This window comes from Bos javanicus, chromosome X, assembly GCF_032452875.1.
Source record: "Bos javanicus breed banteng chromosome X, ARS-OSU_banteng_1.0, whole genome shotgun sequence".
NCBI classification, from domain to species: Eukaryota; Metazoa; Chordata; class Mammalia; order Artiodactyla; family Bovidae; genus Bos; species Bos javanicus.
In genome coordinates, this window is record NC_083897.1 from 92559569 (window position 1) to 92582696 (window position 23128).

General features: G+C 44.9%; 1 protein-coding gene and 1 long non-coding RNA gene across 2 annotated transcripts in view; both read left to right on the top strand.

The window, feature by feature from the left end:
- Positions 1–23128, top strand: part of LOC133243358 (X antigen family member 5-like) — a 279870-nt gene that overhangs the window by 141288 nt on the left and 115454 nt on the right. The gene's annotated exons all lie outside the window — the stretch shown is intronic.
- On the top strand, positions 8981–21826 carry LOC133243350 (uncharacterized). The gene is made up of 2 exons (XR_009735045.1): positions 8981–9579; positions 20812–21826. It is a non-coding gene; the product is annotated as an uncharacterized LOC133243350 (long non-coding RNA).

Sequence of the window (23128 nt, forward strand, 5' to 3'; positions counted from 1 at the left end):
CATTCATGTTGTTGCAAAAGGCAGAATTTTCTTCCTTCTGACTGAATAATATTCCATTGTATATATATCATCACATTTCCTCTTTTCAAATTAGTTTATTTTCATTGGAGGGTAATTACTTTACAATATTGTGATGTTTTTGTCATACATCAACATGAATCGGCCATAGGGATTCACGTGTCCCCCCATCCTGAACCCCCCTCCCACCTCCCTGCCTCCCTACCCTATCCCTCGGGGTTGTCCCAGAGTACCCGCTTTGGGTGCCCTGCGTCATGCATGGAACTTAACACTGGTCATCTGTTTTACATATGTTACTGTATATGTTTCAATGCTATTCTCTCAAATCATCCCACCCACTCCTCCCACTGAGTCCGAGTCTTTTCTTTACGTCTATGTCTCCTTTGCTGCCCTGCATGTAGGGTCATTGGTACCGTCTTTCTAAATTCCATATATATGCGTTAATATACAGTATTTCTCTTTTTCTGACTTACTTCACTCTGTATAACAGGCTCCAGGTTCATCCACCTCATTAGAACTGACTCAAGTGCATTCCTTTTTATACTTGAGTAATATTCCATTGTATATGTACCACAACTTCCTTATCCGTTCGTCTGCCAATGGACATCCAGCTTGCTTCCATGTCCTAGCTATTGTAAACAGTGCTGCAGTGAACGTTGGGGTACATATGTCTGTTTCACTTCTGGTTTCCTCGGGGTGTCTGCCCAGCAGTGGGATTGCTGGGTCACATGGCAGTTCTAGTCCTAGTTTTTAAAGGAATCCCACACTGTTCTCTGCAGTGGCTATAGCAGTTTGCATTACCATCAACTGAGTGAGAGCGTTCCCCTTCCTCCACACCCTATCCAGCATTTGTCGTTTGTAGACTTTTTGATGGTGGCCGTTCTGACCAGTGTCACCATGTCTTCTATATCCATTCATCCCTTCATAGACACTTAGTTGCTTACAACTCTTGGTTGAAGGTGCAAAGTAAATTTCAGGTTAGTGTTAATCCTCCAACATTGTTTTTCAAAATCATTTGGCTATTCTAGTTCATTTGCCTTACCACAGAAATTTTATCATCAGTTAGTCTATATGTACAAAAAAGTCCTGCTGAAATTTCTGACTGGAATTGTATGAAACTGATGGATCTGTATTCGGACTACTGACATCCTAATTATATTGAATTTCTCAACCCGTGAACACACCGTGTGCCCCCATTTTGTTAGGTCTTATTTAAGGAACCACGTTGCATTGCCTTTTCTGCCATTGTTTTATCAAGTCTAATTCTCGTATATCAAATGCTGAAAATCTGACTCTGATGAAGATATGAAAGTATTAGTAGTCAGACTTTCATCAGTAATGCCTTATTTCTTGTGTAGTTTTAGCATTGCCCGTTTATTGTGTTTCTTATCTTTTCTGTTATATTCGTGATTGTTTAATCCAAGGGTGATGGTATGGGTATTTTCTGGGGTAAATCGTGAGGAGATGTTCAGCTGTGTTTTGGGAGGGAGAGTCTGAGGACAGGGGCACAGGGGAGAGAGAGCAGAGTGGGGGTGGGGGAGGTGAAAGCGTGGGGGCAGGGACAGGGGGCTACTAGTACAAGCGGAAACAGAAGTGAAGAGACACAAGAAGAAGAGCTCCCCTCTGGACCGTGCTTAGCTCTCTGTACGTATACGCGTAATGAAGTCTTTGAGTACTCATAGCAACACTGTGCAGAGAAGGCACCTTAGTTACCCCTCCTTCAAAGACCCAGCATTTTGGAAGATTTCAATCCTAATTGATGAGGTGAGAAACCAGAGGACAGAGAAGTTAGGGGCATTGCTCAGAGTCACATAGGCCGCCAGAGGAAAAGTGACCCACAAACCTCGGCATCCTCCATTCAGAGCGCCTGCTCTTTATTTCTTCAATAAAGTTGCCATGCGTGCATGCACGCTAAGTCACATCAGCCATGTCCAACTCTTTGCAACCACATGACTGTAGCCCGCCAGGCTCCTCTGTCCATGGGATTTTCCAGGCAAGAGTACTGGAGTGGGTTGCCATGCCCTGCTCCAGGGGATCTTCCCGACCCAGGAGTCCAACCCATGCCTCCTGCAGCTCCAGCATTGCAGGAGGATTCTTTACCGCTGAACCACTGGGGAGGGCCAAAGTTGACATATGATATTATATTTGTTTCAAGTGCACAACAGAGTGAGTCCATATTTTAAAACATTATGAAATGAATTGCTACGATAAGTTTGGTTACCATGTGTCACCACAGAGATTTCTTACAAGATTATTGACTATATTCCCTGTATGTACATTCCATTCCCATGACTTATTTTATAACTGGAAGTTTGTATCTCCTAATCCCTTCCCTGTTTTACACATCTCCCTACTCCCTCCTCCTCTGGTAACCATGTTTGTTCTCTGTGTCTCTGAATCTATTTCTGTCTTGTTTCCCGTGTTCTCTTATTTTATTTCTGAGGTTCCACATGTAAATAAAACTGTGTGGTATTTGTCTTTCTCTGTGTGCCTAGTTTTACTTGGCATAACACCCTCTAGGTCCATCCATGTTGTCGACAATGACAAGATTTGTTTCTTTTTTTTTTTAATTGCTGAGTAATATTCCACTGTGTGTGTGGGGGGTGTGTGTGTACCATTTCTTCCTTTTTGACTCATCTATCGATGGGCACTTAGGTTCCTTTCATATCTTGGCTCCCCTTGGCTGTAAATAACGCTTCAGTGAACAGAGGAGCACATATATGTTTTGTGACTAGTGTTTCTTCTATAGTTAAGAAAAATACCGAGAAGTGGAACTGAGGATCATATGGTAGTTCTTGTTTTCAGTTTTTGCGGAAGCCCTCATTGTCTGCATAGTGGCTGCACTGATATACATTTCCACCAACACCTCACGAGGGTTTCCTTTTCTCTACATCCTCCCCAACATTTCTTACGTGTTGTCTTTTTGAAAACAGCTACTTGACAGGTATGAGCAAGTACTTCACTGTGGTCATGATTTTCTAATCCCTGAGGAGGAGATGTTGAACATCTTTTCATATGTCTATTAGACATCCGTATCTCTTCTTTGCAGAAATGTCTATTCAGTGCTTTGCCCCATTTTAAAATCGGGTTTTGGGTGTTTTCCCCAATACATTCTATGAGTCCTTTAGCTGTTTTGGATATGTACCACTTTTGGGATGTGTATCACTTGCTCATATCTTCTCCCACTCAGCAGGTTGCCTTTTTCTTTAGTTGACGGTTTCCCTTGCTGTGTAAAAGCTTTTTAGTTTGATGAACTCCCATTTGTTTATTTTTGCTTTTGTTGCTCTTGCCTGAGGAGACATGTCAAAAAACTATTGCTAAGACCTATGTCAAAGACCATACTGCCTACGTCTTCTTCTACGAGCTTTATGGTTTAAAGGCTAACAATTTCGTCTTTAATCTTTTGTTGTTGTGGTTTATTTTTGAATGTTGTATAAGAAGGGGGTCCAGTTTTCCATAACCATTTATTGAAGAGACAGCATTTTCCGTGATGCATGTTCTTGGCTCCTTTGTCATAGACTAATAGGCCATGTGAGCGCAGGTTTATTGCTGACAGAGCATGCCCAACTGTACCCTCCGTAAAGGCTGGGGTGAAGTAAGAAGACCCGGTGACTCCAGTGTCCGTCCACAGCTGGTGGCACACCAAGTCTGGATAAGGTACGTCATTGATGCTAGCCACAGTGCACTGGGGCAGGGATGGTCATCCCTACCTGGCACAAGTTCCCCAGGGTGGGATGCGATGGGCTCACTCCAGCAGCCAACCCAGGTCGATCCTGGCATCCCCAGTCCCTCATTTAGCCAATCATGAAGGTTTTCACTGTATATGTTACATCCCCTCCATGCCGCGCCAGGCTGGCTGTTGAAACGGGGAGGTGAGGAGGAATTGCATGGCCAGTCCCTGCCCTTGAGAGTTGAGTCATTGAGCAGAGAGGAGATCTGACACCCTTAGATATGCTGGCGAGTGCATCACTGATCCCCTGTGAGGCTGCGTTGCTAGGAGGCGAGAAGAATGACAAGGATCAGGGTAGATGAAGTGGACATGGCGGGGGAGGGGACAGGGTACTCTGGGTCCTTGCTGTGCCAGTCCCAACTGCAGAATTACCGACATCCTGCATGAGGGCGCCTGGAGGATGGATAGGCAGTTGTAAATTAGGATATCAGCTGTGCCACCCCCTCCCCACCTCAAAGTCTGTATCCCCAACCTGCCCATTGGGTGCTGGTGATCTGGGGGTCACTTCTGAGCAGCATACTCTCCCCAGTTACAGAGTAGGAGCCAGAATCCTGTGATGTGCAGAGATGTCCAGCACGTCAAATCCTAGGCCAGAGACCGAGCCATAGGAACCAACAGGGCAGAGAATACTGGATGGGAGTTGGCTTAAGGGCAGTGGCCAAAAACAAATCTGAATGTACCGGTAGCAAGCAACGATACTGAACCATTCATTTAAAGACCTTCCCACAGAGGGAAGTCCTGGGCCTCCTGGTTTCATCAGTGAAATCTATCAAAGGTTTAAAGAAGAAATAGCACCCATCCTTCACAGATTCTTCCTGAATAGACAGGAGGGAGGAGGAAACATTTCCTAATTCATCCTATAAGCACAGTATTACCCCAGTACCAAAGCCAGATTGCCATCACCAGAAAGCTACAGACCCATATCTTTCATGAATAGCGATGCATACACCCTCAACACAGCATCTGCAAACCAAATCGAGAAACATTTTGCAAAGGGCTGTGCGAGATCTTTCCCAGGATTGCAGTATTGGACCGACACTCAACTTCAGTTATGGGAAACAGCGTACTGATGTAATGAAGGACGGAAACCACCTGCCATCTTGACAGACAAAGAAAAAGCACTTGACACAGTTCAAGACCCGTTCATGACAGATAAGTAAATAACTAAATCAAGAAACATGGTCAACCATCTTGGGATACAAGGGATCGTCATTGCCATGCTGAAGAACATCCCCGAGAAACACACAGCTCTCGTCACATCACATCTAGTAGAGTCTGAGTGAATGCTTGCCTCTTGAGATCCAGACCAGAATAGGTGGTCTGCTTCAACCACCTCTATTCCACAGACTGAAGGGTCTAGCCTGTGCACCATGCAAAAGAAGAAATGAAATCATGGACAAATGAGAAATGAAACCTATGTCCACACAAATACTTGTCCTTCGATGTCTTTCACAGCAGCACTGTCTGTAATCTCCAAATAGTGGAGCAGCCTAAAAGTCTGTCAGCTGGAGAGTGGTAAACAGAGTATTCTTAGCCATTCAGTGGAACAGCATAGATGAATGAAAAGTGATGAACTTCTGCTTTCTGCTGGCACATGGGTGAGCCTCCAAAGCACTGTGCTAAGTGAAAGAACCCAGACACAAAAGGCCACTTCCTGCAGGAGTCCGTTGTTGTGAATGCCCACAAAGGGCAAATCTACAGAGACAGAAATTAGATGAGAGGATGCCTGGGCCTGCAGGTCCTGTTGGGGATCGACTGCTAATGGGTACACGGAACCTTTTAGTGGTGCTGGCAGTGTTCCACAACTGCACTGTGGAGGTGGTTGCACCACTGTGTGAAGTTACTAAAAGTCACTGCCCTGGAAGTGATGGGTGTGATTTGTGGTGTGTAACTATACCTCAGTAAAGCAGTTTAGGAAGGTAATGCAGATGTCCAAGTGAGACATGTGGGAAAAGATATGCCATTGCTTTTTTGTCAATGAGGAGCCCCTGCTCCTTCCACGTTCTGGGTCCGGCCTCCTCCACATGTGCTAGATGCTCCCTCCAGAGACGGTCGCTGTGCACGTCAGGACGGAATCCCCAGTAAGCACACACGTCTAGTGTGTCTCTGTGTTTATGCACAGGCGCCCATTGTGTGACCACAAGTCAGTAGCTCTGGACAGGCTCCCAGAACCCACCCTGCATCTGAAATTCTTCTTAGTTGTTTTCCCATTCTTCTCAAATCACGTGGACCCAGCTTCCATTTCCCAGATTCAGTAACGGATCTCAGCCCTTAGCTCCAACCTTTGGTCACAGGAATACCTGTTAAGCTGGTGTGAGGCCCCCTGCCTGACTTCAGCAACCCAGGAGGGATGCTCAGCAGAGCAGTAACCAAGACAACGGAGCTGTATCCATCCTCCTTCTGCCACCAGGCCTGAGGCGTGTTCCCTCCCCTCCATCTGCCTGAGTGTCCGGTAAGGAAGGGGACTTGGGGGCATAACACACCACTGAGTCATTGAAATTGTTCTAAATATGGCTGTGAATAAATATGTCAAAATACCACTCAGAAGTTAATTAAAATTAATTTTTAAAAAATTAATTAGTTAATTTAAAAATTAATTAATTAAAAAATTTTTAACGTCTTTAGTAGCAAACATGGCTCTTCAGTTCAGGATTCTATTTAAAAGCAGGACGGGTAAAGCATCATGAGATTGTACTTCTCAACCTAAACTGTGCATCAAATCTCCCCTGGAGAAAAGCTGATGCTGGCAGGACATCCCCAGAGGGTCTGAAGTAGTAGGTTTGGAATGTGGCCCTGGCTTGAGCATTATCTGAAAAAGTTCTCTTATGAACGCTGAGCTTGCAGCTGTGGAAACAGAACCCATTCTTACAGGAGGAAATCGAAGATCAAAAATTTGCGACTCCTCTCTACAGCGAAAGCAGGTTTTCATCATGACCCACTATCTTAGGCTGAGGAAAGGGACAACTTGCCCAAATTAATACTAGTTTGAATACTGACTTTGTGCTTGCTCTGCTACGTGGTCCTGAATCCAAAGTTTTACAGTAAAACCCTACTGTTGTTAGTGAAACTCCGTACGTTTTAGTTCTTGTCAGGATCCCTTTGCCTAGTTAGTTGAATACATTTCTAAAACACTGTGGAGATAACTTCATTCGACAGACCAGAATAGTGCATCAAAGATTAAAGATGGCTGAGAATTGTAGCTGCTGATGTTGATGTACGAGGATCGGCTGTCAGCGTATCTGCTGCCTGTGCTCAGCTGCGCTTTTAAACTGTTTCCTGTGTTATCAAATTCACTCCCGCGCTCACATGAAGACCAAATCGGAACAGGATGCTTATTGGGAAAAATACAGTTAAGCAATCCCTTGTTTGGTGCACACCCATGAAGACCCACCTCCCTAAACGTTCTTTAGGGATCTCTTCCGGATATTCTTTGGCACATTCCCCAGTGATGGGCTTGCACTGCTGTGTCCTGACTCATCATCTTGTTAAAGACAGGGCTTTCAACCTCTCAGGTGCATTACAGTGCCCGGGTTCTCTCAGAGATCCAAAAGAGGGTGATGGCCCGAGCTCAGGACACCTTCAGAGCGTGTCTGCAGGAACAGGGCCTCTCAGAGGAACCCATCCCCATCTGTGGCAACAGGAAGATCTCGCATCAGCCTTTTCCAGAGCTGCTCCAGGGAAGTCATGGCACAGTGAAGATCACACCCAGCAGCATGCCCGGGATTGTGGTTTAAGGAACTGGGTGGATGGCAGTGCCCATCCATGAGACAGGAAATGTTGGCCTGGGGCTACTAGCAGGCCTGTAGGGCTTATGGGACAACTGAGTGCAGATGGCCCATACGTCTCGGCCTGTGCGGAATCTGGGGCCCAGCTGAGATGTCTTAGGTAGATTTAGTGACAGGAAAAGCCAACAGCATACAGGGGGATACTGATTAAAACAAGTCAGATGGGTAAAAGCTCTGGGGGGTGACGTGGTCACCCAAGGATCATGTGTGGAGTGGAAGAGCACAGGGCAGAGGTTGGAAACCAGAGGAAAACAAAGCCCAAGATTTAGGAGGGGATCAAAGTAAATGGACAGACAAAGAGACTTAGAAATAATGGCCTGAGAGTTATGGGGAAAGCCAGGGTGGGCTGCTGTCACAGACTCTGACCAAGGAAAAGTGGTTTTGAAAACGGAATGTGTCTGTGGCCTATACAGCACTGGGTACTATGGTTGGCCGACGGAGCTCTTGGGAGACGTTAGCAAGGGGATGTTCTGTGGATGGGCACATGGCGGAGGAATCGAGAGGTAACCAGATAAGGATGGTCCTGGAGTCTATACTTTCATGAAGCATGGCTTGAAAGGAACCAAAGACGCATAGTATTGGAAGTAGCGGGCTGTGTGCTTGCAGGGTGTGCTCTCCTCTCCTGGCTCCACTTGGTGATGCTGACCTGCACCGCCCGTGAGTGGGGGTGGTGAAACTTGCATTTTTATCTCCCTCGTCTTGCTGTGGGCACGGTCCTCCCCGGCTGACTGAGCCTCAGCCACCCTGCTGGCATGTGCAGACCCCTCTGAATCTGGGTCTGATCGTCCAGCCCATCCCCGGGCAGGGACGTCCACTCCTCATTCTCAGCCGCAAGGTCCCCTAGCTCATTGCCTGCTTAGGCTTCGTCTGGATTCAGTCCCTTTCCACATTTCTCCCTCGGGTGTTGCAGAGCCCTCCCTTGGATCTCACCTGTACCGCATCAGGAACCAAGATCAGCTCCAGACAATGAAATTCCTAAACTGCAGCCACTCTTCTGCCCTAAGACTCCGTTGGGTCATTGTAAGGTGTGCCCCTTGTGAGTCCCAAGTGTGAATGGGGTGGAACCCTCCTTTCCCTGGTGTTCCTCTTCATTTCTGGTCACACCTCCCTTGTCTGAGCTCTCTCACCTCTGCCTGCCACTGCCTCTGTGGGCCGTTCCCCCGCAGTGACTGGGACGCTCTTTTCTTTGGCTTGTCTTTCATTTGACCCAAGACTTCCCAAACAATATCCAGGTGTAGAATGTGTACCTTGTCCAGTACATCTAGGAGACGCTGTTGTCACATAAGCCCCACGCCCCTGAACTATAAAAAAACAGAGGGATAAAGAACACAAGAGTCAAGTATGCCAAAGGTGCCTGAGATATTGGCTAAGATGAGCACTGAAAAGTGTGGAATCAGGAAGTATGGATATTAATGATGGCCATGACAAGGCCAGTTATAGTGGAGTGACTGGGACAAAAGCTCCATAGAAGGGGGCTGAGGAGAGAATATCTCAGCAGAATTTGAAGCAGTTTTGCTTTGAAGGGCAATCGGTAATGTGCCAGTAGCTGCAGAATAGGGTGGTGGAAGACGGTGGGTTTCCCCCTGTGCTGTGGAATGCTCCGATGTAGAGGGAGCAGGTGCTGGTTCAGGAGAGAGGAATGATAACTGCAGGTGCAAAGTCCCTGAGAAGGTGCAAGGCATGGGATCCCGGGCAGAGGTGACGGGCTGGATGCAGTCAGGAGCAGTCGTGGAGAAGGGCAGCAGAGTGCCAGGGCAGAAACATGCAGATCGGGACTGGGAAACTTGACAAATCCCACGGGGTTGCTTCCGCATTCTCCACGAATTATTGGCGGGTGGGGCTGGTTGGTCATTAGCATGGAGGAAGGTTACTAGTGTGTAGTGTAGGAGTGTAGCTAGGTGACGGTGAAACTGAACAGCGATCTACTCCGGCCATGGATTCAAGATGAAACACTTCTGTAAAGTTGTAAAGTTTTCTCCTGGATGCTCAGGTGCTCAGACACAGGCAGGGAGTGGGCAGGCAGGAGGGCGCAAGGAGCACAAACAGGTATGTTTGTCGGGGAGTGGTGTGTTTGCAGGGGACAGTTTCCAGCCCTGGCTTAGCCAATCCAGGAGGGGCCTGGTGCATGCTGGGAAAGGACGCGTGGTCGGTGAGCTGGAGGTCTCCAGGAGGTTGTGGTATCAGTGCACTGGCAGTAGTGCGAAGGAACTGGAGGACAGGACTTCATGTTGAGGGTGATGACAGGGAGGAAGGCTAGAAACAGGACACCATGAGGGGCGCGGTCTTTCCTGATGTCCGTGGCAGGACCGTGGGCAGAGCGATGCTCGGGTGGGGAGGAAGGGAGCATCGCTAAGGACGGAGAGTCTCCGGGGTGACCGGGTGAGCCTCGTGGGCACTGAGGACGGATCAGAAGAGTGAGGCCTGAGAGAACAGCGAGTGTACCACGGGAGGAACGCGTTCACAGGCCGGGGGTGGGAGGGAGGAGAATGGACAGGGGACTTGTAACGTTCCCGCACGTCGGGGGCTTCGGCAGTGGGCGACAGGACCCGGACGTCACGACTGGTCAGGTTCTTCAGTGGAGAGTTCCAAACAAGGTCCCGGACAAAACTCCCAGCCGACCAGGGCCAGGAGACTGGCACGGGCCTCACTAGGTTGCTGCGCGCATGCCCAGAGCCAGCCAATCGGAGTTCAGCCCCGCCCACCAAGCTCCGGATCTTCCTGGACACTCTAACTTCCTGCCCGTGTTGCTATGGTTCCGCGGACTGCTCGTTGTCCAGGGGTGGTTTGGCCGTACCCCTTCGAGAGATTCCCTTCCTTTCTCTGGTCCTTACGGGCATCCCCCTTAACTTTCGCGTCCACGCTGTCCAGTCCTCTGCGCGAAAACCCGGCCGAAACGGTGAATTTTCTTCCGGGCTTGCGGCGTTTTGGTTTCTGTGGCCAGCTGGTGGCAGTGTTGCTCCACAGTGTCGCCGGGCCGGTTTTTTCCCCGCTCTCGCGCTTTAATAAAATGACAGGAAGCCTTTTGCCACAAGAAGCGGCTGGTTTTGTTTGCTTTGGTTTGGTTTTGTCTTTTCCTCCGCTTGTGCCAGTTGCCTCATTCAAACTGCATCTGAGCTCTTCAGAGAGCCCCTTGTGAGAACTTTCGCCGGAACCACTGACACTTAAAATTACAATAAAATAATATAAGCTGACAGTGAATGATAGTGCACGGAGTGGTTACCCTTGTCTTGCCTCGGATCGTTGAGGGGTTCCTGTATATTTAAAGAGAACTGTATTATGACAGTGAGTTTTGACTGGAAAATCATTACGTGAAGTGGAAGTGAAAGTGGCTCCGACGTGTCTCATTCTTTAAGACCCGTTGGACTATAGCCTGCCAGGCTCCTCTGCCCATGGGATTCTCCAGGCAAGAATAATGGAGTGGGTTGCCATTTCCTTCTCCAGAGGATCTTCCCAACCCAGCCATTGAATCTGGCTATCCTGCACTGCAGAATGACTCCTTACCATCTGAGCCACCTACATTAATAACATGACAGGGACAAGTGCCAAGCTGAGATCCTGCTGGGTAATTGATGCTGGACACCACCCAAGAAGCAGATGCTATTACTGCCCTCATTTTATGCCTTTGGGACCTGCAGCACACAGAGGAAGAGTCAGCTCTCCAGGTTCTCAGAGAGTGTCCCTATGTTCAGGTCTCAAGGCTGTCAGATTGTAGCTTGCACACTGGTTTGCAGGATACATTCTCCTCCCCAGTGGAAGAGTGAAATAAAATCCTCACTGGGATCGAGGGTAACACAGCCTGCAATGCTGCGAAAGACTGACTGCAGGAGGAGAAGGGGATGACAGAGGACAAGATGGTTGGATGGCATCACTGACTCAATGGACAGGAGTCTGAGCAAGCTCCGGGAGATGGTGAAGGACAGGGAAGCCTCCTGACGTGCTGCATGCAGTCCATGGGGTCGCAAAGAGTCGGACACGACCAACGGACTGAAAACCAACAATAACGTATTTATTACAATGAGATACTAAATGAAAGGGGGCGGGGAGGGAAACTACATAGAAAACGACTCATTCACTCTATCAGGATTGTGACATGATAACATATTTATATTGCAAAGCACCTGGAAGTAATCAGCTGTTAAGGAGTACAAGTTGCTCTGCTCACTGCAAGGTGGGTCAGGAAGGGACTTTAATCCAGAGTCGACGGACAGAGAAGAGGGCAGGGTAGTGACCCAAAATAACCATCTTGTTGGGGCCAGGTTGGACAGGACCCGGACATCACGGATCAAGTCCCTCAGCGGAGAGTTCCAAGCAGTTTCGGGGAGAAATCTCCCAGCGGACGCAGGCTGGGAAACTGGCACTGACCTCACTGCTCCCCGGGACAGGCCCAGAACCAGCCCTCAGCAACTCCGGATCTTCCTGGACTTCCTGACTTCTTATCGCCTCGCTGTGGTTCTGTGGACGGGTCGAGCGGAACTCGCGCGGTCCAGGAGTGGTTTGCCCGGGTCCCTTCGAGAGGTTCCCTTTCTCTGGTCCTCAGGGGCATCCCCCATAAGTCCTCTGCCGGAAAGCCCAGCAGGAAGGATCGATTTTCTTCCGAGATTGCTGGCATTTTGGTTTCTGTGGTCTCCAGGGGGCAATGTTGCTCCGCGGAGCCGTTTGCCCGTTTCTCCCCCGCCCGTCCGGGTTGAAAAAAGATCTCAAAGTCTTTTGCTGTAATCAGCGACGTATTTTTTTTCTGCGCTTCCGCTGGTTGGCTGGTTCCAAGCGCTGAGGAAAATGCTGAGACACATATTAAGCACACTGAAAAATTAACAACAAAGAGAAAATATTAAGCAGGTCAAGAGAAAAGTAGCAAATAACATAAGAGGGAATCCCCATAAGATTATGAGCTGATTTCTCAGCAGAAACTCTGCAGGCCAGAAGGGAGTGGCATGATAGATTTAAAGCGGTGAAAGGGAAAAACCTACAACCAAACATACTCTACCAAGCAAGGCTCTTGTTTCAGATTCAACAGAGAAATCAAAAGACAGGCAAAGGCTCAGAGAATTCAACAGTTCCACACCAACTTTACAACAAAGACTAATGTAACATCTCTAGGCAGAAACAAAAAGGCCAGGCCTAGAAACAAGAAAATTATGAATGGGAAAGCTCACCAATAAAGACAAACAGATGATAAACATAGTAAATCATCCACACACAAATATGATATCAAAAGCAGCAGTTATGAGAGGATGGGAGTACAAATGCAGGACATTGAAATTAAGAGACCAGTAAAGTTAAACAAGTATATATACTCTTTTACTCAGGCATGTGTGACTGTTTCCAACTCCATGGACTAGAGCTCTCCAGGCTCCTCTGTCCATGAAATTTTTCCAATCAAGAATACTGGAGTGGTTTCCATCTCCTCCTCCAGGGGATCTTCCCAACCCAGGAATCAAACCAAAATATTCTGCATGTCCTGCATTGGCAGGGGGATTCTTTAGCACTTGAACCACCTTGGAAGATATATATATATAAATGTGTATGTGGTGTGTGTATAGACAGCTACAACAAAAAACTCATGATAACCAAACATCTATAATAGATATAGACACAAAAAAGACAAGGGGATCCAAACACAACACTAAAGATAGTCATCAAATCACAAAAGGAAGTTTAGAATAAACACCTTTAGAACCCCAAAACAATTTTTAAAATGTCAATAAGAACATAAATGTCAGTAATTAACTTAAATGTAAATGGATGAAATGCTGCATCCTAAAGAAAAAGAAAAAATAACGGATTAAAAAAAGATGAAGACCCATGTGTAATACTGTCTGGGCTTCCCTGGTAGCTCAGCTAGTAAAGGATCTGCCTACAATGCATGAGACCCCAGTTTGATTTCTGCATTGGGACGATCCCCTGAAGATGGGATAGGCCATCCATTACAGTAGTCTTGGGCTTCCCTGATGGCTCAGTGGGTGAAGAATCTGCCTGCAATGCTGGAGACCCGGATTCGATACCTAGGTTGGGAAGGTCACTGGAGGATGGTATGGCAAGCCACTTCAGTATTCTTACCTGGAGAATCCCCATAGACAGAGGAGCCTGGTGTGGGTACAATCCATGGGGTCGGAAAGAGGCAGACACGACTGAGCGACAAAGCACAGCCCAGCACACGTAATACCGTCTACAAGAGACCCATTTCAAATCTAGGTACACATACAGACTGAAAGTGAAGGGATGGAAAAAGATATTCAATGCAAATGGGAATCTAAAGAAACCTGGAACAGCAATACTCACATCAGACAAAATAGACTTTAAAGATGGTTGCAAGATTCAAGGACACCACATAATGATCAATGGATTATTCCAAGAAGAAGACACAATTGTAAATAAAATATGCACCCAACATAGGAGCACCTCAATATACAAACAGCCATAAAAGGAGAAAACATCAGCAGCTCAGTAATAGTGGGGGACTTTAACACTCCACTTTCATCCATGAAGAGCTCATCAGATCAGATCAGATCAGATCAGTCACTCAGTCGTGTCCGACTCTTTGCGACCCCATGAATCACAGCACGCCAGGCCTCCCTGTCCATCACCAACTCCTGGAGTTCACTGAGACTCATGTCCATCGAGTCAGTGATGCCATCCAGCCATCTCATCCTCTGTCGTCCCCTTCTCCTCTTGCCCCCAATCCCTACCAGCATCAGAGTCTTTTCCAATGAGTCAACTCTTCCCATGAAGTGGCCAAATTACTGGAGTTTCAGCTTTAGCATCATTCCTTCCAAAGAAATCCCAGGACTGATCTCCTTCAGAATGGACTGGTTGGATCTCCTTGCAGTCCAAGGGACTGTCAAGAGTCTTCTCCAACACCACAGTTCAAAAGCATCAATTCTTCGGCGCTCAGCCTTCTTCACAGTCCAACTCTCACATCCATACATGACCACCGGAAAAACCATAGCCTTGACTAGATGAACCTTTGTTGGCAAAGTAACGTTTCTGCTTTTGAATATGCTCTCTAGGTTGGTCATAACTTCCCTTCCAAGGAGTAAGCGTCTTTTAATTTCATGGCTGCAGTCACCATCTGCAGTGATTTTGGAGCCCAGAAAAATAAAGTCAGCCACTGTTTCCACTGTTTCCCCATCTATTTCCCATGAAGTGGTGGGACCGGATGCCATGATCTTCGTTTTCTGAATGTTGAGCTTTAAGCCAACTTTTTCACTCTCCACTTTCACTTTCATCAAGAGGCTTTTTAGTTCCTCTTCACTTTCTGCCATAAGGGTGGTGTCATCTGCATATCTGAGGTTACTGATATTTCTCCCGGCAATCTTGATTCCAGCTTGTGTTTCTTCCAGTCCAGCGTTTCTCATGATGTACTCTGCATATAAGTTAAATAAACAGGGTGACAATATACAGCCTTGACGTACTCCTTTTCCTATTTGGAACCAGTCTGTTGTTCCATGTCCAGTTCTAACTGTTGCTTCCTGACCTGCATACAAATTTCTCAAGAGGCAGATCAGGCAGTCCAAGGGACTCTCAAGGTGGTCTGGTATTCCCATCTCTTTCAGAATTTTCCACAGTTTATTGTGATCCACACAGTCAAAGGCTTTGGCATAGTCAATAAAGCAGAAATAGATGTTTTTCTGGAACTCTCTTGCTTTTTCCATGATCCAGCGGATTTTGACAATTTGATCTCTGGTTCCTCTGCCTTTTCTAAAACCAGCTTGAACATCAGGAAGTTCACGGTTCACATATTGCTGAAGCCTGGCTTGGAGAATTTTGAGCATTACTTTACTAGCGTGTGAGATGAGTGCAATTGTGCGGTAGTTTGAGCATTCTTTGGCATTGCCTTTCTTTGGGATTGGAATGAAAACTGACCTTTTCCAGTCCTGTGGCCACTGCTGAGTTTTCCAAATTTGCTGGCATACTGAGTGCAGCACTTTCACAACATCATCTTTCAGGATTTGGAATAGCTCAACTGGAATTCTATCACCTCCACTAGCTTTGTTCGTAGTGATGCTTTCTAAGGCCCACTTGACTTCACATTCCAGGATGTCTGGCTCTAGGTCAGTGATCACACCATTGTGATTATCTGGGTCATGAAGATCTTTTTTGTACAGTTCTTCTGTGTATTCTTGCCATCTCTTCTTAATATCTTCTGCTTCTGTTAGGTCCAATACCATTTCTGTCCTTTATCAAGCCCGTCTTTGCATGAAATGTTCCCTTGGTATCTCTGATTTTCTTGAAGAGATCTCTAGTCTTTCCCATTCTGTTGTTTTCCTCTATTTCTTTGCATTGATCACTGAAGAAGGCTTTCTTATCTCTTCTTGCTATTCTTTGGAACTCTGCATTCAGATGTTTATATCTTTCCTTTTCTCCTTTGCTTTTCTCTTCTCTTCTTTTCACAGCTATTTGTAAGGCCTCCCGAGACAGCCATTTTGCTTTTTTGCATTTCTTTTCCATGGGAATGATCTTGATCCCTGTCTCCTGTACACTGTCACGAACCTCATTCCATAGTTCATCAGGCACTCTATCTGTCAGGTCTAGGCCCTTAAATCTATTTCTCACTTCCACTGTATAATCATAAGGGATTTGATTTAGGTCATACGTGAATGGTCTAGTGGTTTTCCCTACTTTCTTCAATTTAAGTCTGAATTTGGCAATAAGGAGTTCATGGTCTGAGCCACAGTCAGCTCCTGGTCTTGTTTTTGTTGACTGTATAGAGCTTCTCCATCTTTGGCTGCAAAGAATATAATCAATCTGATTTCAGTGTTGACCATCTGGTGATGTCCATGTGTAGAGTCTTCTCTTGTGTTGTTGGAAGAGGGTGTTTGTTATGACCAGTGCATTTTCTTGGCAAAACTCTATTAGTTTTTGCCCTGCTTCATTCTATATTCCAAGGCCAAATTTGCCTGTTACTCCAGGTGTTTCTTGACTTCCTACTTTTGCATTCCAGTCCCCTATAATGAAAAGGCCATCTTTTTTGGGTGTTAGTTCTAAAAGGTCTTGTAGGTCTTCATAGAACCGTTCAACTTAAGCTTCTTCAGCGTTACTGGTTGGGGCATAGACTTGGATTACTGTGATATTGAATGGTTTGCCTTGGAAACGAACAGAGATCATTCTGTCGTTTTTGAGATTGCATTCATAGAACCGTTCAACTTAAGCTTCTTCAGCGTTACTGGTTGGGGCATAGACTTGGATTACTGTGATATTGAATGGTTTGCCTTGGAAACGAACAGAGATCATTCTGTCGTTTTTGAGATTGCATCCAAGTACTGCATTTCAGATTCTTTTGTTGACCATGGCTACTCCATTTCTTCTGAGGGATTCCTGCCCGCAGTAGTAGATATAATGGTCATCTGAGTTAAATTCACCCATTCCAGTCCATTTCAGTTCGCTGATTCCTAGAATGTCGACATTCACTCTTGCCATCTCTTGTTTGACCACTTCCAATTTTCCTTGATTCATGGACCTGACATTCCAGGTTCCTATGCAATATTGCTCTTTACAGCATCGGACCTTGCTTTTATCACCAGTCACATCCACAGCTGGGTATTCTTTTTGATTTGGCTCCATCCCTTCATTCTTTCTGGAGTTATTTCTCCACTGGTCTCCATCCAGATAGAAAATCAAGAAGGAAGCACAGCCCCTAAATGACACATTACACCAGATGTACTTAATTGCTATTTCTAGGCCATTCCATCCAAAAGCAGCAGAATATACTTTCTTCTCATGTGCACGTAGAACATTCTTCAGGATAGATCATATCTTGAGTCACAAATCAAGCCACATAAATTTAAGAAAATTGAACTCATATCAAGAGTCTTTTCTGATCACAATGCTGTGGGATTAGAAATAAACTATAAGAAAAAACTATAAAAAGAATACAAACACGGGGAGGATAAACAATATGCTACTAAAAAACCAATGGATCCTTGAAAAAGTCAAAGAGGAAATGAAAAAATACCTAGAGACAAATGAAAATGAAAACATGACAATCCAAAACTTATGGGATGCAGCAAAAACAGTTCTAAGAGGAAAGTTTATAGAAAGAAAATCTTACCTCAGGAAACAAGAAAATCTCAAATAAACAACCTTACACTTAACGTAGCTAGAGAAAGAAGAACAAGCAACACCCCTGTTTACTTGAAGAAAAGAAATCATAAAACTCAGAGCAGAAATAAATAAAATAGAGACAAAGAAACGATAGGAAAAATATCAGTGGAACTAAAAGCTGGTTCCTTGAAAAGATAAACAAAATTGATAAAACATTAGCTAGAGTCATCAAGAAATGAAGGGAGAGGACTCAAATCAATAAAATCAGAAATGAAACAGAAGCTACAGTGGACACCACTGAAATACAAAGGATCATAAGAGACTACTACAAGGAACTATATGCTACTAAAATGGACAACCTGGAAGAGATGGACACGTTCATAGAAAGCTACACTCTCCCGAGACTGAATTAGGAGTAAATAGGTAAAAAAAGGACAGACTAATCACGAGTACTGAGATTAAAACTGTGATTTAAAGTCTCCCAACAGAGAAATCTTGAGATTGTTGAGACCCTGGAGGGGGCCTGGCCAACCAAGTCCCAGGCTTAGCAACATTCTGAGTTTTTTACAAGACAAAACAAACAGCATTAACATAAAACCAGTCTTGAAATTTGATCACAGATTGATGAAGGTATCAGTTTGCACCCTTCCTGGGATTATAAGTGGGATCCCAGAACTGCAGTCTTTGAAGTCTCACCCACAGAGAGGACATGCTGCCTGGGACCCTTTCCAAATTGGTTCCCCAGATGTGCCATAACACATGACTTTAAATCTGGATATTGGTCAAAACCCAATTTGGTGGATCTTCTCTTTCTATTTCTCTTTTCTTTTAATGTTAGTATATTGAAAGTAAACTAAATAATTCTCTAATAAATATCTGTGTTATTTATTTGTGGGGAAAAAAAAAAAAACCTCCCAACAAACAAAAGTCCATGAATAGGTACCATCACAGAATTCTATTGTTTACAGATCACTTTTACTTCTGAAATTATTCCAAAAAACTGCAGAAGAAAAAAAACAGTCCCACACTCTTTTTATGAAGCCACCATCACCCTGATACATAAACAGGACAAAAATACAACAAAAACGACAACAACAAATTACAGGCTAATTTCACTGATGAACGTGGAGGCAAAAAAAAAACTCAATAAAATACTAGCTAACCAAATACTGCGATATATTGATAGGATCATACACCCTGATAAACTGAGATTTATCCCAGGAAAGCAAGGGCTCTTCAATATACACAAATCATTCAATGGACACACTACATTAAGACATTGAAGAATAAAAACCATGTAATCATCTTAATAGACGCAGAAAAAGTTTTTGACAAAACTCAACACCCATTTATGATAAAAACTGTCCAGAATGTGGTCATGGATGGGAACATACCTCAACCTACTAATGGACATATATGATAAATTCACAGCAAACATTCTCAATGGTGAAAAAATGATGGCATTTCCTCTAAAAAGAAGAACAAGACAAGGTAACCACATTTGCCACTTTTATTCAACGTAATTTTGAAAGTCCTAGCCATGGAAGAGGGAAGAAATAGAAATAAAAGGAACCCCAATGGGAAAGAAGATGCAAAACTGTCATAAATTATTAGGATAGTTGCTTTACAATTTTGTGTTATTCTTCCCAGTTCTTCCTCCACTGAGTCCCCAAGTCTGTTCTGTACGTCTGTGTCTCTATTGTTGCCTTGCAAATAGGCTTATCAGTATCGTTGTTTTAGATCTCATATATATGCGTTAATATATGATTTTTGTTATTCTCTTTCTTACTTCACTCTGTATAATAGGCTCTAGGTACATTCACCTCATTAGAACTGACTCAAAAGTGTTCCTTTCTATGGCTGAGTAGTATTCTGCTCACATATGTACCCAGCTTCTTCATCCATTCATCTGTGGGTGGACATCTAGGTTGCTTATATGTCTTAGGTATTATAAATGGTGCTGCAATGAATGGTACAAAAAGTACATGTGTCTTTTTGAATGAAATACAATGAAGTCTCTGTGGAATGAAGTACAATGCAAAACCACCTTGCTGACAGTCGGATCTTCAGGTCTGTGGTGCTCTCCCAATTGCAATCGGTAGAATAAAGTCAGTGTCTTTACTAGTTTGCTTTTACTCTTTCCCAGTGTCTTACTGGTATCAATTGGTAGGAAAAAAATCACAAAGAATTAATCTCAAAAATATACAAACAGCTCATGCAGCTCAATAACAAAACAATAAATGGCCCAATCAAAAAATGGGCCAAAGAACTTAATGGATATTTGTCCAAAGAAGACATACAGATACCTAACAAACACATGAAAAGATGCTCAACATCACTCATTATCAGAGAAATGCAAATCAAAACCACAATGAGGTGTCATCTCATGCTGGTCAGAATGGCTGCTCTCAGAAAGTCTACAAACAATAAATGCTGGAGAGTGTGTGGAGTAAAGGGAACCTTCTTACACTGTTGGTGGGAATGCAAACTAGTACAGCCACTATGGAGAACAGTTTGGAGATTCCTTAAGAAACTGGAAATAAAACTGTCATACGACCCAGCAATCCCACTGCTGGGCATACACACTGAGGAAACCAGAATTGAAAGAGACACGTGAACCCCAGTATTCATCGCAGCACTGTTTACAATAGCTAGAATATGGAAGCAACCTAGATGTCCTCTGGCAGATGAATGGATAAGAAAGCTGTGTTACATATACACAATGGAGTATTAATCAGCTATTAAAAAGAATGCATTTGAATCAGTTCTAATTAGGTGGATGAAACTGGAGCCTTTTATACAGAGTGAAGTAAGTCAGAGAGAAAACCACCAATACAGTATATTAACCTACATACATGGAATTTTAAAAAATGGTAATGACAACCCTATATGCGAGACACCAAAAGACACACAGATAAAGAACAGGCTTTTGGACTCTGTGGGAGAAGGCAAAGGTGGGATGATCTTAAGGAACAGCATTGAAACATTTATATTACCATATGTAAAATAGATGACCAGTGCAAGTTCCATGCATGAAACAGGGCACTCAAAGCCAGTGAACTGGGACAACCCAGAGGGATGGGATGGGAGGGAGGTAGGAGAGGGTTCGGGATGGGGGACACATGTACACCCGTGGCTGATTCATGTGAATATGTGGCAAAACCCACCATAATACTGAATACTGTAAAGTAATTAGCCTCCAATTAAAATCAATTAATTTTTTTTTAAAATTTCAAGTAACACCAGCTGCTCCTCACACAGACAGATGACAACAGAAAGTACCAGACAATCAGGGAGAAGCCCCCGACCTCCAACCCCAAGAGCCGACCATCACCAGGTGTCATCTGTGAGGGCATCTCCAGTACTCGACAACTCTTCTTGTGACTCCGGATGTGATTGTCCCTCCTAGCCTCCAAGCTGCTGGGAGAGGCCCTTGGGGCACACGGTTGAGAGGGCCCGGCACTACCTTCTCACCTCCGAATCATCCCCGCCCTGCTGCCACCATCACCGGGGACAACCTACTTTTCTTCAGGCCACTCCGGGGTCCCTCTCAATCCACCACAACCAAGGGAATACTCAGGAAGGTCCTTCTATGAGGAGGGGAGGGGTAAATGTCCCATCTTTGTGCTGTCAAAGCCAGGCCCACAGACTCCTCCCCTGTGAAGGGCAGGTAGCCGCTACAGGACCCTGGACGACTCCTCCTCTCGCTGGTCTTTACCCTTCTCTTCCACACACACTGAGAATGGGAGGCCGACCCACCACTCCAGGCTCCTCGACTGGCCTGAGGATGGGAAGCACTGCATTGGCATTCCGCTAGTGAGAACCTGATCCTGAGAAAGAACGTGTGAGAGCAAGGGATAGAGAGAGGCACAGACACGCAGACAGAGGGAGACATCTATCGCTCTAGGACCGACCAGGTGTGCGTTAGTGCCACAGGACCACAATCCTCTTCAGTCAAGTGGGATCCCAGCTCTCTCAGAACTGTTGTTTTCCACAAACACCCCCACCTCTTCAGGATCAGATGGCGGTTGAACAGTCTGTATATGACTTATTTCTCTTTCTCTCGATGGGGATTGATGCTCTTAAGCTGATACTGAATCTTCCTATGGACATTGGTCGATCCAGAATAATTGGGCTCAAGTTGGTGTTCACCAGGTTCAGAAGTAGGCTCTTTCCTTGGCATCACCTCCCTCTCCACCTCATGCCCCACTTCACAACATGAGAAAATATAATGAAGTAGTTTCAGGGAAAATGCGTTTCCTGTATTGAAATCATCGCAGGTGTTTTTTCTCAAGAGTGTGTGAGTTAGGCACTGATGTGACATAGGAATAAGTACATACTTTTAATAGGCTCCTTGAGTCCTGCCTTGGTGTGCAATGCTTTTGAAAACTTTTATCTCCTGAATCGCCCAGCAGCAGTGTATAGTAATTTTGAAAGGAAGGTATCTTTCATTGTCTGGATTCCTGGAGTACAGCTGATCCTGGACAGTAGACCTGTGCGGTGGTCAGAAATTTGGATATATGATTAGTTAGGGGTTTCCATTTATATTTCAATTGTTCATTAGTCTCTAAGTCATGTCCCATTCTTTTGCGGCCCCATGGACTGTACCCACCAGGCTTTTCTGTCCATGGGATTTCCCAGGACAGAATACTGGAGTGGGTTGCCATTTCCTTTTTCAGGGGATCTTCATGACCCAGGGATCAAACCCCAGTCTCCTGCATTAGCAGGTGAATTCTTTACCACTGAGCCACCATGGAAGCCCTTGTATTTCCAATATCATTGCCTTATATTTGACCTACCTCTGTTGGGTGTATTACATATGTCTGTGCCTGTGTGTTAGGCTTGCGTCACATGTTTTTTTTTGTCCACAGCAGTAAAGTGAAGTGGCTTGCTTTGCTTAAGTCTCTCAGGGTATCAGAAACAGAGAAAATGCATAAAGAGAAAGGGTTTCCTTAACTTAAGGAAAAGAATTTCCACAACTCCCTATGAAAGGGGTTTAGTCTCCTGACTAGAACCTATTAATATTCAATGAAATCTTTTGTGACTGCTCATTATAGGAAAGCAATGGTTCTACTGTTTTTACTTGAATATTGGCTACATTTAAAATTATGCTTGAGACTGTGTGAAATAGATAAGTAAAACTACAGATCCCAGTGATCCATTTGCTTTACCCTGCATATGGGTGCAGTACAAGCTCAGTGTAAACCATCAGATTGGGTGAGTACAATGTGCCCTGCAAGGAAATATTTTTTATAAAGTAGACAGACTGGATGTGCTAACAGGAAATCTATACTTTGCTCAGCAGATTATTTATCTAATAAAAGATGACGTAGAGCCAAGGGAATGTATAAGGTGGTGATTGTGAGTGAAAATAGGTAACGACATTGAGAGAGAGAGTGGTGTAATGAATAGTGCAGAGACCTTCACATTTTAACAGATGTACATGAAAGATGGTTAGGACCACTACCAAGCAGTGTGACCTTGAGTAAGATGGTCACCATCTCTGATCCTTGGTTCCCTTGCCGGCAAACGGGGACAATAATATTATATATTA